A 21,185-nucleotide genomic window follows, 5' to 3' on the forward strand; every position below is an offset into this window, starting at 1 on the left:
TTTTAAATCCAGCATCTGAAATCCTTGTGGCTGGAAAGCCAGAGCTCTCTGCACCTGTGGGTGACTTGCTGATGATGTGAAAGAATAAGCAACTGTCATTTCTAAGTACAAGTTGAATTTATCCTTCTTATAGTTGCTATATATGGTATTTTAATTGGAAAAGAATGTTAGCCGTCTTGTCGATATACATTAATATATTAAAACCAGTAGTTTGGATAGAAAATATTTCTGGTGGGATGCTCTGTTCAGTGCTTCTCAGAAATATGGCAGTGCTATTACCTATTGCTCAAATTTAACTGCAACGTGCAGGTGACTGTGTTTGGATCCCTATCCCTGCTTTGCTGCTACTCTGATGAGAAGGTTTCTTCTCCCTGGTTCCTGCTAATTCACTTCTTATTTCTTGCATCTTGTGTTCTGAAATTTTGGACTACTCAGAATGTGCCATGACTGAACCTCACCAAAAGGGCACATATTTTGACAAAGTATAAATGATATAAAAATAACAATGGTATCTTACATGAATGATTATGTATCATTACATCTAAACCCAATACTGTATCAGGGTGGATATATTGCAATAACACCATTCTTCAGCAAAATTAATCAATCAAACAAAAATACCCCAAAATTTCTTCTGTCTTGTTATTTATCCTCTGAAAGTGTTAAGAAAGACTTATTTTATGCTAAATAAAAAATAATTGAATGTCTTTTATCAAAAGATTGGAATTAAAATAGGACTGTTTTCCAGAAGTTGCCTGCAAACTGGGACTTGATTATTCATTGTTCCTGCAGAAAGACAAGGCTGCTGTTTTGTATAATCAGATATTTTATTACCTCTCTGAGAGCAGCAATAGATTGTTTTCTCTAGTGGGAAGTATTATTTTAATACCTGAGACATTAAGCTGCTAAGTTGCATCTGTCCTCAAGAAACAGTCTCCAGAAAGGGTTTTGTCAGGTTTTCTTTTGAGGGTGGTCTTTTATTTCTGTCAGGGTTATGTGGGCTTTTTAGGATGAACTGAAGAGATGAGAACTCATATGAAAAAAATGAGATGTTGGTCCACAACAGCCAGTCTTGAATTTGTCATTGCCATTTGTCATTGACTTTGAAGAAATGCTTCATCAGCAATTTAGTTTATAGTGCTCAGGCTGTGGGACTCAAGTTCTTCCTAGCTAAAAGCAAGTATTTTTGGGTGTTTGCCTTCTGTATCAGGCAAATATTCCCACCAGACAGTCTTGCTTATAAACCTCCTACCCAGTCCCCTCAATAAAACCACTCTCTGGAGCACTTGGACAGAATGGGGATCATGGTGGTTCATCTAAAAATGACCCATGCCTCCCTCCTCTCTGATGTCTCATCAATCTCCTCTGCTGGAAGCCTGGTAGCCACATTTTCAATGGTTCCCTGAAGGTAGATATGGTCATGAAAAAATGTTTAACTTGAGCACACTTCTTCTTACATCTTAATCAGTTTGCCCAGCTTCTTCATGAATATAGAAAAATGTTTCCTTTTGTCAGTAAACATAATATGTTCTGGATTGTTGTCAGGATCTGTCTTCAGACTACTTCCTTGCTAGAAAATTTTGTGCCACTGGAACTGCAGAATAATAATAAGAGAAGTGCTAAGCCTATCCAAGGGGTAAAAGAATGCAACCACTTAGCCCTTCTCTTTCAGTGATGTTTCCTATCAAATTCAGCACTGATATTTTCAGAAGTTGCTGAATGGATCCATGCATCTGCTCATAAATTTATTCCTAACTTACACAGAGTAATACTTAAAAATCAATCTGCACTCTTTCCATCGACAATAGAAGCACACCCTTTGTACTGGTAAAATTTTAGAAGCTTCCTCCTCTAGGAAATCAAGAAGGAAATTTGCCAATGGTACGTTGGCAGAGCTGTTTGCTCCTTCTAGCTTAGTCCCTCTTAGTTTCCTAATATCTGATGAGAAATCATCAGAAAATTCTTAATTTTTCCAGTTAAAAATCAGTGTGAAAGAAGGGGCTGGAGAGAATAATTTTTGCCCTGTAGAAAATGCAGACTACTTCTATAAATACAAAACAAAATAATAAGCATTTATTGAGCACATGCATTATTGATTCAATGTTTCACCATAATGGTGTGATTTATGTTTCAACATCTTTGGGGAAAATGAGAAGTCCCACAGCTGGTTTTGTTTAGCCAAAAGTCAGGTTTGACTCAGTTTTCCATATAATGTCTGAATTAATAAATTTGAATTAGATTGTGTTATTGTGTGGACAAATAACACATAGGTGTCTTTAAAATAGGTATGTATGAAGAATCCTCATGAATTCTCACCTTTCTGTTAATTAAGTGAAAAAGTTTGGTCTACACTGGGAAAGTATTGAGGTAGAAAACCAAGTTAGGGAATGTAGGATGGAAATAAACCAGGGCAAATATTTTAATTAGAAATTGCACTCATCTCAGAATTTTTATAAATGCAGTGAAAACCTTGAATAGTCTTCAATGTGCTATGGAGAGGATAGGCATGATCTATGGAAAAATACCCAGTCATCAATTAATTTTCTATTGAGAAACATTATTTTAATCAAAACCATTTTTTCACCAGCCAAGAAGGATATTTGATGTTTCATTCTGTTGTGGTTTAACCCCAGCTGGCAGGTGAACACCACACAACCCCTCATTCATGGTCCGCTGGTGGGATGGAGGAAGGAATGGGAAGGGCAAAAGTGAGAAAACCCATAGGTTCAGATAGAGACAGTTTTAAAACTAGAGCAAAGCCAAAAGCAAGCAAAGCAAAACAAGCAATTCCTTCAACACTTCCCATGGGCAGGCAGGTGTTCAGCCACCTCCAGGAAAGCAGGGCTCCATCACATGTAATGGTGGCTTGGGAGGACTAATGCCATCACTCTGAATGTCCTCTCTTTCCTTATTCCCCCAGCTTTATGTGCTGACTACGGTGCCCCATGGTCTGGAAAATCCCTTGGGTCATTTTGGGTCAGCTGTTCTGGCCGTGTCCCCTCAGGTTGTTCACCCTCAGCGTCCTCACTGGTGAGGTGGGGTGAGAGGCAGAAAAGACCTTGTTTCTGTGAGTTCAGGGGTAATAAAAACATCTCTGTGTTATCAACATTGCTTCCAGTACAAGTCCAAAGCACAGCCTTGTATCAGATGCTCTGAAGGAAATTCTCTCTATCCCAGCCGAAACCAGCATACATTCACTCTTACCAGAAGTTCACCTAACACTGTAGTCTTGAATATAAGGCTAAAAGCAGCAGTCATGTACTCCCTTCCTAACCCACAGAAGTGTCCTCTGTAATGGTGTTGTTCTTGATGGACTTCTGTCCAATCTATTTCCCATAATCTGTGGTGTGTGAGATGCTTTATTCCTCAAAACAGCCTACTGCAATTTTTTGCTCTCCTTTTATTTTCCAACATCTAATCTCTTTAAGTAATTTTAGCTACTTCATTCATCCAACAAAGACTCAGAGTAGAATAAGGTTTTCAGGTATTTCAAGACCTAGAATCTACTTCTCTTCCTAACTAAATTAGTTCAGATTTTCTTAAATTTCTTCTTGTATGTTGATAGTGCTTCGTCTTTCTTGTCTTTGAACACTCTGAAATTGGTCCACATAAAAAGCACCCCTAACCAGTACTTTCTCATCCTCCATTTGTGCAGTTATTGATACCTACCTTACATTTTTCCTAACTAATTTTTAGAGGGTTTCACCAGTTTTCAAAATTGTTTTGGTCTGTGTTTGCTTTCCAGCATATCTACATTTTGCTTCATGCTAAGAGAAAACTTAAGAAGCATACTCACTGAATGAATATATTTGTTTCAGTAGGTGAATGATCCTGGGTGATTTTGCAGTTTGTGTAATTGAAAAGATGAGGAGTGCATCTGCTTAGAGATGAAGTAACATCTATTAGAAGAAAAAAAAAGTGTGAAAGCAAAAGATTTCAAACTCATCATTTGTAGAGGATGGCAAGAGTATTGCTTAAAGTAAAAATCTAGGAGCTTCATAGAAGCTATTACCATTTCCTGGAAACCTTAGATTTTTGAAGAAGTGGACTATTTTTAATAGATTTTAAATAAAAAGTTAAAGTATATTTAATGTTTTCCAGATCAAAATATGTATTGTACACCACGAAAGTCTCTGTACCATGTCTGCATGGTTAGACAATATAATCTCCAGAGATCCCTTCCAATCTCAACTATTCTCTGACAGGTTTCAGGGTTTCCAGTTTTAAAGATATCACACATTACAGTTTAGCAAGTAGCTTTATTGTCACACCAGGAGGTATCTCCAAGGTTCTCAGTTCCTGGATCATTTAAATGTCTTCAAGTACCTTTTGCTCCCTTAGGAATTATTGTAAAATGCATGAGGAGACCATTTTCCAGTATCCATTAAAAGTAGATGAGAGAACACTTGAAAAACCCTGCATTCAAAGGAAAATAAAAGGCTGTCTCTGTCTGGGAAGGGTAAGATGACAAAAGTGCAAGAGTCCTTGCCTGTCATCAGAGTAAGTTGTCAGTAACATGCAGGTGAATATATGTCAATATTCATGGGTGCTGTTCATATCTCATTAAGATAAATATATGTGCACATCCAGAATATAATTCCAGGTAAGCAGGGGTTTGCATGTGCACAGAGAAAGAGGTTGCACCTGATAACACTCTTATTGTTTTGCCTCAGCCACAGCTAAATGCCCAGAGTTGTGGTGTTCTGTCCTCTGTTTTTTCAAAGCCAACTCAAAATGTTCTACCATAGCTCCTGTTCCACTCTTGGTATGATGAAGAAATCACAGAAACCATAAATCCCTATAAAAGCCTAGTTTTACTATGAATTATTGCTAAGCATGAGAAGAGAAAATCACAGTGGTCTAATTGCTACTGTGGAGCCCCAGGAAAGTCAAGTTATTAAACAAAATTGTCTCTGCCTCTTATTTGATCAACTTCTAAAATAATTCCTAAAATTAAGATGTAAATACTTTTCTTTGTTTGTAATTCAGCTTCCAGTGGCTGCTAAAGTATTCAATTGAGCCATAACATTTTAAAGTCTTTTAAGAGCCAAATAAAATTATTACTTATAAATTATTAAAAGCCTCCCACAAATGGAAAAATACTTACAGAAAATCCTTCATAAATAATGTTCAAACTAAATTAAGTAGTAGTATAAGGAATGCATTAAAGTTTGCGAATGAGATATTAGCAGTGTGCTCCCTTAACCTCAAAGTTATGATAGCTGGAGCACTTGCTACCCCTCTGAAACCTTGCAGCTCCAAGCCCTGGCTCAGTCTGGGAAAGAAACATGTGGCGCTACTGGAGATTGGAAAAAGAGCTCGAGGTCAGGGGTCGACACAGTAAGGGAGTTTGCTCTTTAAGAGGTTATCTCTGGATCTGCAAAGCCAAAGTGCAATTGGGTTCTGTGATGTGATTTTAGTGAGTAATTGTATATGATCGTAGGTAGTTTCAAAGACAAGGTTGGAAGATTTTTCTAGCCTGCTTGTGATATCAATTTTGGGGAGTCTGTGTAGCTTGAGATGGACAATACAGTCTCTTCAGAAATTGTCATCTGAAGTGATACAGCTGGTAACAGATGCATTTTAATTATAAATTTAGCAGACTCGTAATATGTTTTTTTCTTTCTCATCCCTGTGATACCTGTCGCGTAAATCAGCCGCCTTGTAGTCTTGCACATTTTTTGCCACTGGTAAAAACTCATGTTTGCTTTTGAGCTGGAACTGCATCAGAGAAAATTTTGCATCTTTATTAAGACAGTACAAGTCACTGTAATTGATCTGCCTGGATATTGCTTTTTTCTTTGGTGTATGAGTAGATAGTTTGCCAGTGGGTTATCAAGTTACTGGTTCTTGATTATTCAAAACAATGTGAAACAAACATTTCCTATTGTTTTAGTTGTTTAGGGTTTCCTTGATTAAGCTGTCACCGCTGTCAGTTATGTTCTTATAAGCCTGCTCGGATCTATTTCATGTTAAGAAAAAGCTCAGATAAATCCAGGAAAGCTTAATGTTTATCCAATGTGAAAATAATTACTCAAAAGTGTTATTCTTAATCCAGATAATTAGAGTGAGGAAGGAGAGATCAGTGTCATTGTGAATTATGCCCTGGCAATTGACTCTTGGTCCTTGTAAGTTTCAGGTGAAGATGTGAACGGATAAAGGTTAGATTAACCATAATCCAAAGTAGCTGCAACCTAAATCTGTTATGATACAAGGATGATCACTTAAAAAGAGCTGGATTGTGGGATTGTTTCTGGTTGGATAAGATGCCGCTCGACTGGGACTAGCCTTAAAACATGCTTAGCACCATGTCACTGCAGCTGTAAGCACTTGTGCACGGTTTCAGGCTGCCGCAGACCGCGGGGCTCTCCTGCACACTGTAATACTACCCTGCCTTGCCATATCTGTACTTTACATTAACATGATTTACCCTGTGTTTCATGGAAAATAGATGGTAACTTATGCAGAGTGATTTGCTCAATGATCACTTCTCTGTGCTGTTAAACATATTTTTTGAGTTCCTATTTTGAAACATTCTGTGCATCTACATGTAGTATAATGTACAATGGTACAGGTACACAGGTATAAAAATTGACCAATCAAAAATATAAAAGAGAAAAAATGTTTACTCTCTCTATTTTAGTTTATATAACGATATTGTAGGGTTACTAATTATTAGAAAAGGAAAAACAATATAGTCTATGTAAGGATAAGGTTTGCAGATGTTTTTCTCTCTGAAGTTGCGTAGTTTTCAGAAATCCATTATAAATTAACAAGACTAAATCAAAACAAATTCACTCTGAATGTAGGAAAAGTAGCATTAAAAAGGGGATGTGCATGTATTAGCACATACTGGAAGCAGAAAGTATTTGATGCTTCAGACTTCCCTGTTCATGTATATGGACATAATGGTGACAGCTCAAAAGACAGTATGTGTGGTTACTCTCTGTAAACATATAAACTCTTGAATCTCAACGGTTACTAATTGGGAATAACACTGCTGAAAGAGGAAGACAAGAGGGCCAAAGACAGGCTGTTTATTCAAAAACAGTACAGGCATTATTTGGTCTCAGCAGATAATTTAATTGCATGGTCCTTTCTTTCTCATTGTTTCTGTTAAAATAGAAGATAAACTAGAGGTTTTTTCTTATTATTCAATTTTTGTAATAAATTGCGTGCGTTTATTCTGAAGTGATACATTTATGCAGATCTCCCTCATCCTTGCTGGAAAACTGGAAGCAGCAACATTCCTTGATGCATGACTAAGGTAAGGAAATAGTTTAAAAAGTAATTAATGGAATGCAAAAGCTAATAAGAGGGAAGTACTTTAATACACACTCGAGCTAGAGTCTTCTCTGTGAATAATTAAAATTATTTGAAGTTCTTTTCTGGATTTTTAATAAAGTATGTTTCAATAAGACTTGTTCCTGCTTTTAAACCTTTCTACTATTAACTCACTACCTTCTTTTTGTAGTTATTTTTATAATTGTATTACTTTTTCTTAAAAGGAGGTTTAGGTAATATTTCTGTTTGTCTATGTTTTAGAAGTAAATTTTTCAAGAGGCATAAAATTCCTAAGTTTTGTTCCTAACATAAAAATTATTCATCTAGAGCATCACATGAAAGTGTTATTTCTAATTCTACATTATATTATACAGATTTGTATCTGTATAACTATTGCATTCTCCTGCATCCTAAACTCCTTGCCTTTAAAATAATGTTTCATGGAAGTGTATGTCACTAAGAAAAATTGTCAGACTTATGTCAGAAAAGATTTTAGGGCAGGGATTTAAGTTTTCAAGCTTTCGAATATAAGTCAAACTTTAATTAAAGTAGGGGAGGAAGAAACTTCCCCACTTGATAGCTCATTACAAGGGTGTATAGCACAATTTCCTCACACCTTTCAGCAAAGGCTTTTAGTGATTGATGCTGAAGGGACCACTGGTCTCATGTAACATAGTCATTCTTAAGTCAGAGAAAGAGAAATGTAAGAGAAATTCCCATAGTATAAAGGGCAATAAGAGCTAAATGAAGAATTGCTAATGCAGATTCTGACTCCGACAATATTAACATGGAAAAACTGGTTAATAAGGCAAAATATCCCTTCAGGATTGAAATTGGAGAGAAGGCCACATCTGGAAGTAGGTGGATAGTGCAGCTTTCCTTAGTGGAAAAGATGAATTAGGATGAAAATGAAATGATAGAACTTAGAGTTGAGCAATCTCCGCCCCTTCTGAATTTTACAAGTAGTCCGATAGGCAGTTCACTGTCTAAGTCACAGAAACATCACTATTGACTTATAAGGAAAGTAGACAATAAAAAGGAAAATAATACCACTAGTAAAAAAAAACTTGAAAGTTTTAGAAAATTAAAAAATCAGTGAAACAAAACCAGAAGTGCTACTACATTTCATGTGTAGGAAAAAAAAGAGGAAGTCCCATGAAAGTATTTGTAGTGTCAAAGACCACAGTCAGCTCTGTACCAGTATCTATAACTTTGATTTCTTTAAGTAGCTTGAAATTTTTTAAGTATTAGGGATCATAGAAACTAATAGTAATTATTACAAAGTAGATAATATAACTAGACCTAGCAAAAGAGAAGTAATGAAATAATTTAAACATCAAGTTGCAAAGAGTTACAGAAGATAGAATGTTTTGCTCTGAGGAAATTGAAGTAGCTGGTAAAACCATGACATTTATCACTTTAAAGCAGCTTCAGTGTTGAGCGATGACCAAACTCTGTCAGTTTTTTTGAGTAGTGATGATCCCAGGAAGCTCAGGGAATAGGAAAAGAACTTCTGATGAATCAGGCTGACTTTTGCTACAGGGTGAACAGCTTGTTTCCTTCTCTGAGGTCTGGAAGCCATACGTCAGTGGAAAAAGCCTTGGCTGATTCTCTAATTTCCCAGGATTAGTGGGGTTTTAAGCTAAAATTATGATCTTCTGTAACTTCCATTAGTGTACTAGAAAATGTAGTTCAAGTTCTTTCATTGACTTAAAATTTTATCTATTTATTTGCATGTTTAACTTGCATCAACCAGTTACATTAGTGTTCCAGAAGTTTATGAAGTATTATAAAATAATATAGAAAGAAATATTAGAATATCACTTGTTCTGAGACAGCTTAGTAATTTACTGACCATGGACAATTAAGAAAGAAGTAGGTACCTAAGGACAGCCATGAAACCAGTGCAGATTAGTCACAGCTAATCCATTCTTGTAACCCAACAGAGCTTTTCAGTTTCAGGGAAAGAGGAATTTTACTTGTGTTCAAGACCAGTTCAAAGCAAATTGAAAATTCAGGGAATTGTCATTGAACATACTTCACGTTTCCTAACTTGCAAGAAATTGAAGTGGATTTTTTTTTTAATTGTGGAAATGCATAGACTATATTTATTTCTAGAAAATATAGCTGGTTTTGTCAGTGTTTTCTAATATTTTGTTCTTCCATCCCATTAGACAAAAATAAACTGGTTTTCTTGGGGTTTTGGCAGAGAGTATGAGTGTTTGTTTTGAATCCCATGAGAAGTACATTTTGTCCATTAGCCTGTTTCTGATAGTAGCCAGTAAATTAGTACAAGAAAATGCCCAGTAGAGAATGTTTTCTATCTTCTAATGATTTAAGCTTTAGAGATATTTTTTCATAGGCTTTACCACATCAGTGTATTTTAGTGCATTTTACTAAATCTCATTAAATTTGTCCAATTGCATTTGATTCTGTTTACGCTTGTGGCATGATGCAGCAATGACTTAGGTAAAAAACTAATGTAATCATTGATTATTTGAGAAAAAAGAATTCCTGGTAAAGTGCTTCTCTTTAATGGACTACCTAATGTAATTTGAATTCCTTAGTTCTCTGTTGTGAGACAGTGGAAATTTTTACTTGGGAACATAAAGAGGGAACAAATTCTCTTGTACCATGTTTTTACAGGGCTGAAGGGTCCCAAGTCTAGTTAATTTACCTGTCTAGAGAATGGCACATGTATATTTGTTCATTCCTTGTCATCTTCAGTACACTTTTTGTATTTTTTGAAGCTTTGTTATATTTTTATGAACAACATCCAGTCTTCAAGAAGTGGCTGCTATGCTAATGACTTATACTACCCTCTATTATTTACAGAAAAAAAAATATTTAACCTGCATTTTTTTCTTCTGCTACACACTGAGCTGGTACTTACTGTCCACTATGTGTTCATAGTAGCCTTCCTTAAACTTGACATTATTATCCATTGTGATATTATTTTGATTGCCTTTCCTGTCTGTATTTTATTTTATATTCATTGAAAGTAAATTTTTCTTTCCCAATATTGTAATCATTAAATATTTCTGTGATGAAATTATTATTTTTGTGGTGCCAAAATTCTTTTTGAAACTAATTTGTGAGGTAGTTGATCTACACAGAATCCTACGGATGTCTACTGACAAATGTCCTCCATTTTGAATTTTTTTAAAATCAGTTTTCCTATTTAAAAATATTTCATTTTAATTACATGGCCTCTTATTCTGCAGAAGATTGTTTTAGAAATAACTGGCATGGATCCTCTTTTTAAAAATTTATTGTATTAAACTACTGTATTTCCAGCCAATTTACCTGGCCCAGAGAACTGTTTCTACTTCTGCTCTAACTGAGCACAGAGACATTTGATTAAAAGGTTGGACAAGCTGTATGCAGTTTTACTTTGCAGTCAGCATTCATCTTGCTGAGATAGACTTCTACTTCTGCCCAAGATCTTTGGGAAGATAATAGCTGGCTTCTAAGTTAGAGGATCAGACCTTACATGTGGTTTGAGTTGTGAGTAGCATGTCAGTTTTGCTGCCATTTTGTTTGGCTGATGCTTTAGCAAGAATAAAAAATAAAATATATGGGAATATGATTCCTCAAAATTGGAAATCCTTGTCTCAGTAAGGATGTTGAATAGCACTGAATTGTCCCTGAAGCTGTCTATCCAAGTATCTCCTTTATATGCAATTCAATAGTCTATGTTATGAAACAAAAAGTAATATCAATTTTTTATTTAACTGTGTCTTTTGACTACTGTTTCTTCACTCCTGTATTACTTGGAATCAGCCTTGCAAGAGTATTCATTAAATTCTCATTACTTGGGTGGGTTTTTAGAAAAGAGTGTCTATCAAAAGTCCATTACTCCAGAAAAGTATTTTTGTAAATACTGTAAATATTTCCTGCATTAGCTTAATGAAATCTGAATATCCCTAGTTTAATCAAGAGGGGTAACGACATAGACTACTATGTGTACTATGTGTACACTACTAGTGTACCCATGTAGATACCTTTTAAAAATGGACAGTTAACAGTTTTAACAGTTCAAAAAGTACTGTTACTTAAGATAAAACCTTTTCTGCTCTAAATGGCAAAATGACTGAAACTACATTTAATAGATAGAAACATATATATACAATAGAAATTTAATGAAATTAAACACAACTACCTCTGTTCTATAGTTTGTTCTGTTTCATTGCTCCATATTGCTACTGATGAATTATAGCTTCTGCCTTCACAGTCCCTTCACACAGACAGCTTTGGTGTTAAACACGAGATGACCATGAACGCTTGAGTCAAGCAGGCTTCCCTCTTGTCAAAACCAGAAATTAAAGGAAATTATTTTGTAGAATTTGCAAGTATAAAATAGCTAAGTGAATAAATGTTTCCTGTTCTAAAAGAAATTAATTCAAAGGCATTTTGTAGTGAAATCAATAGTTATGGAATTTGAAAAAAAGGATTTGTGTTCCCTAAATTTGCATGAGTTCCCTCTCAAATGGAAAATCTCCCATGTATGATGTGTTTCAAGGCATTATTTGTGTTAGGTTTTTTTTTTTTACCTCTCAATTCCATTGTGGCTGCAGACTTGCAAGCCAAATGGGACACTTACAGTCATTTTTATAATATGAAACTAATAATTTTATGTCCTATTGTATGTGAAATGTTTGAACTAAATGTCTCATATTTGAACTAATAAATCTTATGATCTCTGCTGCAACCCTGTCAGGTGATTAATGTACATTTTGGACTAGCAAAGTCAAATAAGAAATTTTCTTTGGTTGGGACACCTGTCCCAGAACACATACCCAGCGGCATAGTATTTCTGAAGCTCATCCTATTCATTGTCATGCCCATAAAGAAAGCTTTTTGCAAATTCCACAGGTCTCATGTCTGGCAGTAATAATCTAATATATAATGCAGAGAGAGAGAGTAGAAAGAAAATCTGTTTCTGTTTTTGCATGCTCTTCAAATGCAAGTCTTTCAAATACTGCAAGATACAAGGCTGTGCTCATTTCAGTATTTCTCATGTGCCTGCTGGTGTCTGGAAGCTGTTTGCTCCAATGAAGATAAAGTTCCTCTATTAAGAACAAGCTTTCTTATAAGGTTTCTCAGGCTTTCTAGTTCTGATCAAAGAACTATTACTGCAGAATTGTTTATGCAATCCTGAATCCCATCCTAATAACAAAAAATGTGCACAAAAAAAGATTGTAAACCAAATTTATCTGCTTGTTTCAAATTAGTTTTAGTTTGGAACTTTAAGTGCTGTTTCAGGTGATTTCTTGCAGTATCTGAAATAATTTACATATTATATATTTATTAGGAATCTAGTTTTCAGATAACCTCTTGGGTATGTTTTTCTTTCCTAGCTTAAAGGTGTGAGGTTTTCAAAAAATGGACATTAGTCTTCCTTGAAACAAGTCTGAGATGTGGCACTGTTGCACACACTCTACTCTTTCCATCTACTAATTTCTTCTTATTTCAAAGATCTATAATAGTAACAATACATTTCCGTTTTCTTTCTATGACTTTCTATTTTTCTTTTTTTCTTCTTTCCCTTTTTATTTCTTTTTCCTTTCTTTTTTCCTTCCTTCTTACTTTCTTTTATTTTTTTTTTAATTTACTCTGGGCCTTGATTTGTCACAGGTTACAGTATTGCATAGACTTCATAATCTGTAATTTCTTCTGGGCTCTTTTATTGTGCAGTTACCTTAGTGTGTGAGAGATGAGACTCAAAATAGTAGATGGTGGCCTGAAATCCCACTCCTAGACCCTTGTGAAATATAGTGTCAGTCTACAGAGTTGAAGTTTATATGATGAGTTAAGCACCTCAAAGGTAGTAGCATATCCCTAATTTTTGTACATTCCTGATGTTCTGGAAATTTGAGGGATTCACTGCACGAGAATATTTCATGCGAGTATATAAATCATGGCAGCATCAGGTGCTAGAAAGCACAATTCTTGTTTCAGGTTCAAGGGCTCTAAAACAGCTTGTCCTGTAGAGGTGAACTTCTGCAGTGCCAATTTCACTGGTAAAAGAAAGCAGTGAAACATAATATAGGAGAGATTTCTTCGTTGATAAACTCACAGGAGCCAAGTATAAACTCTTCCTCTTTGTCTGTGCCTAGTTCACTATCCAAATCAGGAATTGTCTAGGTACAGAAAGGCAAAAAGTCATTTCTGGTCCATGATTTGATACAAGTTGAAACACACCTTGTGTGCCTGAAATAAAGTTGGTATTATATCAATTAATGTCACTCATTCTGATACAGGACTGTTTCCAAAGACAAGGAAATATCTTTGTGAGAAAATGTAGGTAATCAAGTTCCAGTAGGCATGCAGTGAATATAATTTGATTTTGTGGTACTTAAATTTACATTCTGGGCCTTTAGGGGTCCAGAACTAGAAAGGGGGAGGATCAGGACCATAACTTTTAGTGAGGATTCCTGTTTAACTGAGCATAGCATAAATGCAGAGGAGTGTAGCAAAACCAAAGTACAATATACAATAATTTTTTTCCACAAAACTAGGCATGGTTTAAGTGTGAATTTTTTAAAACAGAAACAAGGAAACCGAGATGTTCCTTTGTTTACTTCTTTGAATGCAGATGCATCATTGTCTCATACAAGGAGCCATGGAGTCATCACCATGTGCTGTGACTGTAATGCACTGCATATACAGATGTCTGTATCTGAGCAACGAGCCTACGCTCTCCCAAAATCAATCAAATTACACTCTTAGGGTGTATTTGTTCTTTTAAGACTGATACCTAAAATTTGTCATATGAACTGTCATATCTGCCTATTTCTTTAATTTGAATATAAAGAGATTACCTACTCCTATCTGAAGGTCTGTATTTTTAGCACCTAAGGTAGGGGCAATGAATCCTGCTCATTGTGACTGACAGGATAATTCTTAGGAAGGTTCAGGGAGAAAAAACTACAGCTGCAGTCTCTCTTAACTACCTACTATGTTTATCTGCCCACTCAGAAATTGCTCAGAAGGTAGGTGAAGTGTGATGTATTGTTAGTTTTTTCTGTTTTGACTTTAGGGAAAGGAGACCAGCTAGAGAAATAAGGAAAAAGCTGTGTTTGCAGAGTAGCCCACAGCTGTAAAATAAGGTATATCTGCCTCTAGCTAGGGTAACCTTAGACTGTTGGGGTTTACTTTATCTTTACTCATTTTATTTTTGTGAGTACAATTTGCTGAGCAGAACCCGCAGGAATATGCTGGTTTTGGCAAGCCCTTCTTCTTTTCATGTCACACTATCTCATCCTTTGCCTTTCTCTTCAATCCCCCCCATCTCTTGCTTTCTTTGTTAATGTATAAAACACCTGCACACCTCCTGACTAACTTTCTCTTAGAGGAGATTCCAGTGTTTGGTTAAGTCATGGGAGATGTGGGGATTTGTGCAGCCCTCTCGCTTTTGCGCTGCGGAAGTGATGACAGAATAGTCCCGACAGTCACTAGAGAAACTGACACATCACACCCAATTATGCGGCCTCCCCGGCCCCTCACGCCATTCTTCCCTGAAATATAAGCTTTCTGTCTCACACTCTATTTTTTTTAAAGAAATTTGTTATGTAAAAGAAAGGGAAAATAGTTTGTGTGGGGGGAAGGAGTTAGTGTCTAATTCTAAAGAAAACTATTATAGAGTAAGTCTGCAGGGGCATTCAATATATCAGCTTAAACATAATTTAAGCACTTGGAAATATTATTTTTAGAAAGCACACAGGAAAAAAGACCAAATTTAAACTGATGATAATAGAGGAGACAAAGCCTTGTCCTTTACTGTGACACTGCCCATCAACTGTTGTGAGCTAGTGGGAGTTGTCAGTAACAATAAAGTACAAATACATACACTAATCTATATCTGCTGGGGATCCCCCACAGCGTTCAGCCAGCTGTAGAAAAAGCACATGATTTTTCATGTTAGTACCACATATGGTGAAAAATGCAGTCATGATTTCCTTTCCTCATCCCTAGAGCGATCTATCCCTTGAAAGTGAGATTGCATAAGTGTCACAGTTACCTTCCTCGTTACATACTTACCTTGTACCATACTTACCTACCTTGTCACACAGTTAACTTGTACAACAACGCCTGACACAACAGAAGAACAAAATTTGCTTGTAGACATTTGATTGTATATGTAAGAAGAGGAATAATTAGAAATAAAAATACATATTGCAATGATAATTAGGTGCATTTGAGCTAAAATTGGATTCCAGATTATAGACAAGGAGTAGTGATCACATTGTATAAAATTGCCTAAGAAGAAGCTTCCTCCTCTGAACTTGCATGGAAAATTTTATATTACAAAATCTACTACAAATGTAGGCTTTCCCCAGTAGCTACTACTTAAAGTACACAAATGATTGTGGTTTGAGTTTTTCTTGTTCCTTCTTGTTTTTCCATCTTTAAGTTTTGACAGCTGTTCTATGACAGCAGAAATATAACATTCATGTTGTGATTATTTGACAATAATTGTAATGCAAATTATTCACATATTTTTGCTGTGAATTGCAAAATAAGAACTTCAGAAGTTGTCAAGCAGCAAAGACTTTTCTGCAACTGAGCGTGAAAAAGATTCAGCTTTTCCAGATTGAGGAAAAAAAAGCATTCAAAACACAGGAGCATGAAAGTGGAAAAAAGTCCAAGAATATGGAAAATGAGTGGTTGCAATCACCATATGAGAAAATAAACTCATCTGAAATGAGTACAAACTCTTCAGAAGAAGAAAAAAATGTACTTCCTTGCGTTCTGAACTATTTCATCAGAGGAGCTTCTAAAGGAGAGATTGTAGAAGAGTTAAACATTGTGCATGTGTTTTGACTGTCTGTTTTGCAGCTACCGAAGTTAGAAAGTCTGGAACATTGCGAACCAGCCTTCCAGGAGGGCTTGTGAGATGTCCCTCATTCCCTCTGCCTGGGCTTTACCAACGTCTGGGGACAGTGTCCACCATCTCCTCCTGGCTCCTGCAGCACTGCAAGGGAAGTTCATGCTGCCTAACCACACTTGTGTCCTGAGGAGTCAACAGGCAACCCCAAACTCCTCCTTTTTTCCCTTTTCTACTTTTGTACATCTGTGACAGGGAGAAGGAGATTCCCTCCACTTCAGTCAGCAAAGTGAAATTAGTTAGAGTACCAACTTCTTCTGGGCTTCAGCTCTTTGACAGTGCCATAAGATTTTGTGTCTTACTCCAAGCATTTGTTACAACTCTCTCCACCCTTGATTGTCTTTCCCCACATTTGAAACTTTGACATGTTGAAAGAGCTGATGAGCACCTTCACATTCCCCTTAGCATTCAGACAGGCAAGGTGGCACCGTACAATACAAGAGGTGTGGTGTGTTTGTTGATATCTGCTTGAGTAGGTATGTTCACCTATCTGAAATGCCAGGGGCAAAGTCAGGATTTGTGCAGAGTCTGGAAGCCCTGCAGACGCAAGCACTGCATGAATTCCAAGCTCCTGAACCGTGTTGGGCTTGGTATTGAACAAATTCATCGCACATAAACAGCCAGCTCCTCCCTTCTTCAGAGATGACTGTCCCAAGTACTGTGGGAGGTCATTCAGACCAGAACAGAGAGGTTGTGAATTTAGTGAGGTGTTCTAAATCTAACATGTATATCAGTCTTGACCAGCTGTCCTTTAGACCCCTTGTGACAGCGCTTATGACAGCTCCTCTTTTTCCTTCTGCCTATACCCCAGGTACCCTCATCCACCCAGTCAGTCTAGCCACACACAGTGTGGGTGATGGACAATGGGATGTTACCTTCTAATGTGAGGAAAGTGGCTGAAAACATTCCCCAGCCCACTGCATGCTCAAGCTAAGGGTCTAATATGGTCCTATGAATCAGGTGAGACTTTATTTTCTGTATCTCTGTCTATAAAAGCAATTTTTAAAAAAATGAATATTTAGTTACATATAGCATATAGCTATGTAACATAGAGCAAGAACATGTGACAGTTTGAAAAAAATGTGTTCAATTTTGATGGATTTATTAGTAAAATTCTAAATTGTGCACACTTGGATGCTGAGTATTAGGGCACAATTTCATTCTTATTTATATCAATACATCCACTACTGTAAAAATAATGAAATGGATTTATTCATTCAATAGCACAGGATTATATGTTGTATGGAATGATCTTTGCCATTTAGTGTGGAGATCCAAGAGATGCCATCCTATTTTTCAGCATTGAAAGTTGTGATCAACTGCTTTTTAACAGAAGTCCTTTTAAAACCATTTACACTTGATTATTTGCAAAGGCTGAAGAGGCACATTGGACTGTCTGGGATTTATAGAAAGCCAGAAATATTGTTTGGACAGATTTTATTGTTTAGACAAGAACTGTGAAATACTCTCTGTTCAGTTTGCATTCACTGAATGTAATAATTTAGCCAGGCAAGGTGGCAAGTGCTTGTCTGTGATATTGTCAGCCTTAGTTTTGGTAATTCACTCACTGACGGCCAGTGGAACATCAGTGAAATGGGGTGTGGTGATCAATCCCCACAATACATAAGCTTTGTTATGGGTAGACTGGGGGATAAGAGTTAACCATTGGCAAGCTTGTCAGGGTCTTGCAGAAGGGATTTACCACATGAGAATCCAAAGAAATCTGAAGATTCAAAGTGACATACCAAAAGTAGATGGAAAAAAAGGGAAAATTTTAATTTTAAGCCAATTTCTGTGGTACAGTGAGTCAAACTGGGAGTGGGTGATTTCATCTAGGAGTCAGAGTATTGCAAACACAGTTTTATATACTCTGCTAAAGGAATGATGAGGCAATGGTTATGTTCAATTGAACAGCCTGTGTCCAAAGTGCATTAGGTAGGGAGCAATGAAGGATAGCTTTAGAAATATGATGTTTAGACATTCAGTGGGATATGTACATTCTGCACACAGAAGGTTATCTCATGATTTGGGCTGAAGCATGGTTTGAGGGATTATCCATTCAAAAGCTAATATGTTATCCTCTGTTTCCGCTGTATGGGAATGGGTTACCTTTTCTGTGTGAAACCCCACTTTAAGAATATCCTACATACTCTACTGAAATGTAGTCTTAAGTCTGTGTTCTTTTGAGAAAACTATTGTCTTTAAAACTGGTTGGCTGAAGGAAGGAGAGAAAAACACGGAATATGTTTAGAAATACTTAAATATAACTTGAAATAGTTTTGCCATTCATTAAAAGTTTGCTTGACCCAAAATGTCAGGACCTGCCAGTGTGAAAAGCAAGAGATGAATATCTCTTGTATCACCTTTCCACTCACATAAGCCCCAACTTCGAGCCTGCTAGAACAGGAGGTGTCTGGAGTTAATCCTGTAACTACAACTGCTTCTTGCAACTCAGCCTCTGTGTATTTTGAGATTTAAATCCACAATTGAGGAGGAAGAAGAATACATTCATGATGATTTTTTTCCCTAGCAGCTGTTTGAGACTGTTAGCATGCTTGTACCTTTAAAAGTTGATCCCAGGGGAAAGAGACTGAGAATCAGATTGCAGTTAGAGGGCTAGGAAGCACACAGTAAATGTAGGTAAATTCAGAGTTTTCTCAGATAAATATGTCATTGATCATTGAAAGGAGAGGTAAAATTATGTAAAGAGATTTGCACACACATTTTTGGTTCTCCTGGGGATATATGGTGCACTTGATGAATACAGAAATAAATCCTTGCATGCAAAAGATTGCTACCAAACCATCAATAAAAAAGCAAAGTTGTATCTGCTCATAGTGTTGTAAAAAAAGATATTTTTTTTTCCATTAGGGAACATACCTTTGATTAATTAAACATATTTAGCAATTATAATTTAGAAAACCATCTGAAAATATAGACCTCTGCTTGAAGTCAAGCCGCACATAACTTTTGCAATTTTGAAGTTAGCTAAAATTGGAGAGATATATCTGGGATACACTGTACGTTATCTTGACTATTTCTGGGAAAATACTATTTTCCTTTCTCAATCTTGAGTATCATGAAAAGTAATTTTTGAAAGATGTCCCCAGAAATCTGAAGGGAAAACATATAGACAGATTGCTCACTAATTTTTTACTGATTGCTGTTGTTTTTATCAAAAGTTTTTATACATAAGGTTCTTATTGTCCTTGTAGAGAAAGGGAGTTAGAATCAATTTCCTCTTTAACATATTGATAAACAACTCCAGATATAGTGGTAGGGGGAGGAGGAAACTACATTTACCTTTGTGTGACCTATATAGGAATGCTGGAAAAATTAATTCCAGAATATTATGGCTACATTCCTTTAAGTGGTGGATATGATTTACATAGTAGGTCTTCTTGAGCCATCCAGCTTCTTTCATCTTTATACTGTAAATTGCTTTCATCCCCCACCCTGCCCCCCCGCCAATCTGTATGCTTGAGGTATTGTTGTGATAAATTATGGAGGTACAGAACTGAAAATGGTGTGTAGATTGTCTAAGAAATTGAGTGCAGTCAGCCTTCAAAGTGGTGGATGATGTGCTAAAACAGCTACCTTCCCCTGGTCAGGTCGCACATGTCGTCAACAAGCAGCTGCTTTCAACTTTGCCTTTTGCCCAGAGCACTGAAAGCAGCTGGATTTATTGAATTAATAACTGCTCCATTTGGGGTGTTTTGTTTTCCCATGACCGTGAAATCTGTCTATAATGTTAGCAAAGTGTAAGACACGTCTCCTTCACTAAGCTAGGTGGGGTCTTTTTTTGTTCTTATATGGTACTTAATCTGGAAGGCAGAAAATAATTGGAAAATTGTACCTGTAGAGGAAAAAAATAATGAAACATCTCTTGGAAAACAGAGTTAAGAAAAAGGGGAGAAGCGCATGAAAATGAGGCAGCCAATACACAAATGCTGAGTTTGATTTTGAGGACACTTGCTCCAGTCCTCAAATTCATCTCTTTGGTTGCAAGGCTTAGTAGTGGTCACTTTAAATCACCTGATGTATTTTAAACAGAGTGGGAATGTTAACGGTGGCGGTCAGATAATTGGTTTCTGTGCTTTGGACAAATTTTTTCTTCTAAAGGCTCTGAATTTCATGAGACTGGTTGAGAAGTGGTGGCAGTGTGTTATGCAGATGGAGGTGGGTGAACCTGTGGCCTCTGGTCCCTGCGACCACAGAGGCACAAGGAATGTCCTACTACAGATCTATGGACCGATCCCTCTTAATGGGCTTTTGTGTGGAGCTGTTGCAGGTAGGGGTCACTCATTCTCTAGAGACAGTTCATGAGGTAACACCTTCAGGTTTTATAAGCTATGGCACATTTACAGTAATCATTCTTCTGTCATGGCTAGTCTGCTGTGCTGAAAGTGCTGGAGTTGTCTTCTTATTGATACATTTCTAAAAATTATTAAAATATGGGGGGAATTGTTTAGCTGCATTCTTGGGATAGAAAAAGAGAAAGTTGTTGAGAATGTGGGTCTGCATATAAAACACCTTGCGTGCCCCAGTTATTGCAAGTGGCATCTATTATGAAATCCTTATCTTGTGTCTTCCTCAGCACATGAAAGGGGAAATCCTCAAGTATTTCAGGCTTTGTTGACTTGGCTTCCTGCAAAAGGATGGCATGAACTTGGGAGAAATGGAACTGAATATCAAGCTGCCATTTCTAACCACACCTGTACCTGTTAGCTAAGCATAAACTGTGCCCAGCAAGGATTTGAACTTGTACTGTGGCTTCTATATTCCTGGCAGAGGTTATTTACATATATGTTCAGCCTCCTAAAGACTCTTTGGGAAAGGTAGAGGAGATCTGACCTGCATTAAACTTCCAAAAGCTCTCCAGTCCTCACCAGACCTATCTTCCTAAGTCAGACACTGGCATCTGCCAGCCTGTTGCTGCATCTTATAATTCTCCCTTGCAGAAATGTTTTTACCAAAACTGCACAATCTCCTTTCTAAAGCATGGTGAAAT

Source organism: Ammospiza caudacuta, chromosome 4, assembly GCF_027887145.1.
Source record: "Ammospiza caudacuta isolate bAmmCau1 chromosome 4, bAmmCau1.pri, whole genome shotgun sequence".
Lineage (NCBI taxonomy): Eukaryota > Metazoa > Chordata > Aves > Passeriformes > Passerellidae > Ammospiza > Ammospiza caudacuta.